Raw genomic sequence first — 6,000 nt, 5'->3', positions numbered from 1 at the left:
AACGATACAATGATGATAAAAACTAATTGCCAACACAGAACTGTGTTTACATATGTCTTGCTAAAAACTAACACCGCATACATTTGGAATGTACATTCATTAAGCGGCTGTTGCCGCTTTTATCATGTCATGACTTTTTAAAATGTTTCTATTCTGAACTGATTTCAAAAAGGAACAAAACTAAATCAGTTTAGAATGCTATGCTGTTGCTGCCTTTGTCGCCAACATGCTTGCTTTGACCATCGTTGACCGCGCATGTAGGAGGGTCGGTTCTGTTGTAGGATAGGTATTCGTCCATGCTTGGACATTCTACTTTTCATCCCTACCCTTCGCTCTAGCCCAGCTGTCATGCCATATGTCAAACAATAAACCAATTACAGGATGTTGTAACTTCCTGTAGTCATTTTATCAAAAATTCCTAATTCTTTAACATAAAACTCCTAAATCAATTTTAATGCATTTTTAATAACTATAGTACTATTAACCAATCAATTTCAAGGGATCTAAGAGATGTATGACGGAAAGAGGTAAGCAAATGATATGTTTTAGGAGGAAAAAGGAGGTCATGGGATGGTACCAACACACACCTTCAATTACGGCTGGCTCATTCTCCTCAAAATGAAGTCTAAATGATGATCAAAAACCAATTTCATCATGTTTTACTTCCCAAATGGTCCCTTCCTTCATCGAAACCTCTCCAATTGAAGGTTCACCAAGAACTTCACCTTAGCCTCAATGAAACCTCAATGAAGAAGTCCACCAATCTCTGTGTCAAGTTATCTCTTCTTCTTCTAATGTGCCCTTCTACTACAAGTGCTTCCACTTGAATTCCCTTTGTCCATGAGCCATGTTGGACACTTGGCCAAATCTTCACTCGACCAAACATGACTGGCCCATCGCATAAGAATCTCATCCACCTCCCTTGTCTCAGGCATTCACACCATCCATCACGAGGTCAAATGCTTCCCGAACAAGTACTGCATCTATTGAAATCATTTTTCACCTAATTAAATGCAAAATCACCTCAAATTTACTAAGGAAAGTCATCACACAACTTTCTTTATCCATATCTACACATGACTCTTTCATGAAAGAACCCACTTTTTTTGTCATCACATGATTCTCTTCTTCGACATAAGGTCTCTCCGAGGGAGTGCCTCCATCTTCCTTCAATGGCTACAACATGCTTAAATATGGTTTAGCCTTGGTAAGCTTCATCCCATTAAGCTTTTCCTCTTTCAAAGCAAGTTCACAACACTCATTTCACTTTAAGTCATATGAACAACTTCCTTTTCTTCACAATTAACTACTTCAACTTGTTCAACCAAACATTCTTCTTCAAAAGCACAAGTGTCAACATGTGCCTCAACATGACCGGACTTACCCTCTTTCTGACCAAGAACTTCCTTCTCAGTATTTTTCTCAGGCATAGATTTCTTCCACTTAGATGGGTAAGGAAGCCCAATACCCCTTTACAATTTTGGGGTTTGAATTCCTAAAGACTATTAAAAAATCACTAGGAAAATTCCACCTCCACCATGTAGAAGTGGAAAAGGAGGCATATCACCACATGCACTTACGTTTGTCTGGAAATGGAATTCAATGAAGGGTTTCTAATAACATTCAAGCTTATTATAGAGGAAAAACTAGCAAGGTAGGTTGACACATTAGGAAATCTCATGTAAAGCCCACCTAGAGGTGGGAGCAAAAGAAGATCACACTTAGTTAGAAAAGGTTCCCCTCCAACCCCTTCAAATCATGATTCACCTTAGTTAAAAACCCTCTTGATGGTGTAGCGAGGTGAAGGGAGGAGTCCTACATACCTAAACAAGCAACAACAATAACATCAACCCCATCTTAAGCTACACTTGCATATAAGATAAACCAAGGACACATATCATCAAGTCCCTCTTCTCCCCCAAGAGAAAAAGTCCTTAACATGATCCTCTCCCACCCTCTCCTTAGTGACTACATTACCTCATATCCCTTAAAGTGGGGACAAGGAAGTTGGGTTGATTTTGTTAAGAAAGAGGAAGAGCCCAAAAGATCACTAGACACTAAGGAATCTCACCCAAGTTAGGAAGATGAAAGATCAAAAGTGCTAGAAGAAGGAGAGATACAAAAATTGATAATCCCATTCCAAGATTAATTAGAAGAATGGACAAAATTCCACAAAGAAAAAAAATATGTTGCCTCTATGGAGGACGATCTACATAATGAGAAACTACCTTCCAAATTTGTCTCAACATGTCATGCTTATATGCTTTCTTATGCTCTCAATTTGTCAAAATTTATTCATGTTAATTGGGAAACAACATAACATCAAGTATAAAAAGAATAGTATTTGCTTACCATCCCCCCTTCATAGTTATCGATCAAACGAGAACTATTACCTCAAAACGGGTACTCTAGCCCAAAAACCCTTTAAAAACATGAAAAAACAGGATAGAAATGAAAAGTGTTGATGCTGGAATAACATTTTTTTATTTTATTTTGGGGTACATTTTCAATTTTTTTTTTAAAATGACAGTAAGAACCAATTTTTTGTGTGCAAAAAATACCTTGAAAACGAAAAGTGTTGATGTTGGAATAACATATTTTTTTTCCAGGGTATATTTTCAACATTTTTTAATAATGACGTTAAAAATAAGATATCACGACTCTGAAAAAATTTAAATCTCCAACGATTTTCAAGCATGACATTAAATTTAAAATATCATGTATTTGAAAAACCTTAAAATTCCAACAATTTTTAGGCATGTTGAAGAAAAAATACTTATAACTGTTTTCAACCATAACATTAAAGATAAAATATCATGACTTAGAAAAGCATTAAAATCTTGACAAATTTTCAATCATGGAATTAAAACCAAAGTTATGACTACAAAACAATCTTAAGTTTTCAAAATATTTCAAGCATGACATTATGGACAAATTTTATGATTAAAATTTTCTTTTAAATGAACACTTGAATGAAAGAGTTATTATACGAAGAGTAATTTTTTTTAAAATGCTAAATGTATAGAGATTTTAAACTCTTAGCATAAGACAACTTGATACATTGCAAAAAAAATTAAAAATCAACCATCAAATTGACACGCAGTGTAGGTGTACTCAACCCATTGTGATGAAAACTTAGTAACCAACCATGAAATTGACACATTGTGAGGACAAACTCGATTCATTATAACGAAAAATTTAAAATCAACTATCAAATTGCACATAACGGGATCGGTTGCTAGACGAGCATCGACACAGACCCTATAGAAAAAAAAAATAAATAAAAATGAAAAATACAAAAGAAAACGGAAATTCAAATATTGAAAAAGACTAAAAGCATTAAAAAACAAAAGAATAATACAAAATAAAACAAAAATAAAAATATTGAAAAAAATAAAAACAATAAAAAAACACAAAAAATTTAAAAAATAATAACAAATAATAAAACATAAAAAACATGACAAAAAAATCAAATATAAAAAATATATAGAAAGGACCAAAAAAAACTATAAAATAAATAAAAAATAAAAATTATCTTGTAAAAAAAAGAAAAAAAATGGGGGAAAATATTTCAAAAATAGACATAATTTAAGAAAAAAAATGTTAAAAATTAACGAAAAAATCAAAAACATTTTTTTAAAGTTAATAAAATAAAAACCAAGTAAAAAATAAAAGAAAATTAAAAAATAAGAAAAATAAAAAAAGTTACAAAATAACATAAAACATTAAAAAAATAAAAAATTATAATATGCCCACCCGAAGGCCCAACCAGGGGTGGCGAGGCGCTGATTCATGACAAAAAAAAATCAAAGATAAGAAAATATAAAAAAGAACAAAAAAACAAAAAAAATGTAAAAAAGAAACCAAAATTAACTTGTAAAAATAAAAAATTTAAATAAAAAAAAAAAAGAAAGGAAAATATAAAAAAAAACATATAATTTAAGGGAAAACAAAATAAAAAATAAAAAAATAAAATCTAAATCAATTTTTTTTTAAGTTAAAAAAAAACCTCATAATAAAAAAATATGTAAAATAAATTAGCAAAAAAAAAACCCTGAAAAATTAAAAAAAATTAAAAAAAATTAAAAATTTAAATTACAAAAAAGAAAAATTGAAAAAAAAGAAAAAAAAATTGTCGGTCCATTCGACCTCGCCCTCCCACCCCATCCGACCCACCCCATTCTGACCTCTCATCCCACCCTCCCAAACCTCCCCGCCCTGCCTCCCACTCCTCTCCACCCCTCTGTCCCTCCCACATCATCCTGCCCTCCATCCCTCTCCTCTCGAACCCTTCATCCCTCCCACCTCACCCTGCGGCCACTCACTGCCCACTCTGCAGCCCAACCGACCTAGGGTGGATAAGCAGGAAGGGAGGGGCGGGGAGGCGTGGGACGGGTGGGCGAGGAGGCGTGGGAGGGAGGTAGGGCTGAGTTGGATGGTGAGGGAAGGTGGGGTGCGGTGGGCTAGGTGAGAGGGTGGGGTCGGCTGAAAGGGAGGGTGGGGAGGAGTGGGGTGAGCAGGGAGGTGTGGGAGGGAGTGGTGGTTGGGTGCGGTGAGCGTGGAGGTGTGGGTTGGGTGCGGTGAGTGGGGAGGTGTGGGAGAGAGGACGACGATATATATATATATATATATATATATATATATATATATATATATATATATATATATATATATATATTAATTTTAATTTTAATATATATTTTTAAAATTTTAAAATTAAAATTTTAATTGCTTTAATTTTGTTTTTGTTTTTGGTAATTATTGTTATTATTATTATTATTTTTTTTTTAATGAGTTTTTTTTTTTTTTAAACCTAAAATAAATAGTTTTAGATTTATTTTTTTTGGTTTAATTTTTTTCCTTAAATTATATATATATATATATATATTGAAAAAAATCATTTTTTATTTATTTTTTGTTAAATTTTTTTACCAACATGAAAATCACCAACATTTAAAATATCCGCACTTACTACATTAGAAAATTTAAAGTGTAAAAAATAAGCCCTCTAAACAAAAAGGGTTGATGCTCATTAGCACTTTTCAAAATCAAAATGAAAATCACTAACAAAAAAAAATTGTTCATACTTGATACATAAAAAAATTTAAAGTGTCAAAAATAAGCCCTCTAAAAAAATGTGTTGATACTCCATCAACACTTTTCAAAATTAGCATGAAAATCACTAATATTTAAAAAAAAAATGTTCATACTTGATACATAAAAAAATTTAAAGTGCCAAAAATATGCTCCAAAAAAAGGGGTAGTCCGAATCACCAATTTTCAAAATCGAGTGATTTTTTGCTACCTCAAAAAAATGGTACTAGGTAATTTTCTCGTTTGATCGATAACCCTATAAGCATTGGGGGATATCCCTAGATACATAACACCATTATGATTTTTTGTAGTTTTTCTATAAATGAGTAAAGCCATAGATTATGACAAATACAATTTTATTATTTCTTAAAAAAAAAATAATAGAGCTAGGATTCATAGTTCTCCATAGGTCAATCACACACACACACAACACAATTCATATATGTGTAGCTTAAGGGTTATCACAATTAGTTGGCCCATCCACCAAAGGCATGTCCTAATGGAAAGGTCATAGGTTTCAATTTCATCAAGTTCCTCGAGGTTCCCGGTTGATCTTGTGGCTACTAGTTGTCATTGTCCTCCTTTTTGATGTTCTAGGGAGGTGTGGGGTACCCTATGCAGTTTTCCTTCAATATGTATATTTATATACATCTACATGCATGAAATAAAATATTGTTTTCTTATTTTGAAATGCAAGGGCACCTTAGGGTTGTTATGAAAGCCTTGAGCAGTTAGAATCTACACATTAAGTTCTACATGGCATTAGAGGTAGATTCAAAGTAGAGAAGAGATTTTGAAGTTGTCATTGCAGGAGGTTTGAATTCGAAGATCAATGTTACAGGTTTTCTCCAAGATTGAGAAGATGGATTTCAATGGACTTAGGCTCAATTATGCTTTGGAAGGAAC

Source organism: Pinus tabuliformis, chromosome 1_2, assembly GCF_031772625.1.
Source record: "Pinus tabuliformis cultivar Carrire ecotype Pingquan chromosome 1_2, CPIR1, whole genome shotgun sequence".
In the NCBI taxonomy this organism is placed as follows: domain Eukaryota; kingdom Viridiplantae; phylum Streptophyta; class Pinopsida; order Pinales; family Pinaceae; genus Pinus; species Pinus tabuliformis.
Note: the sequence above shows the minus strand (reverse complement) of the source record.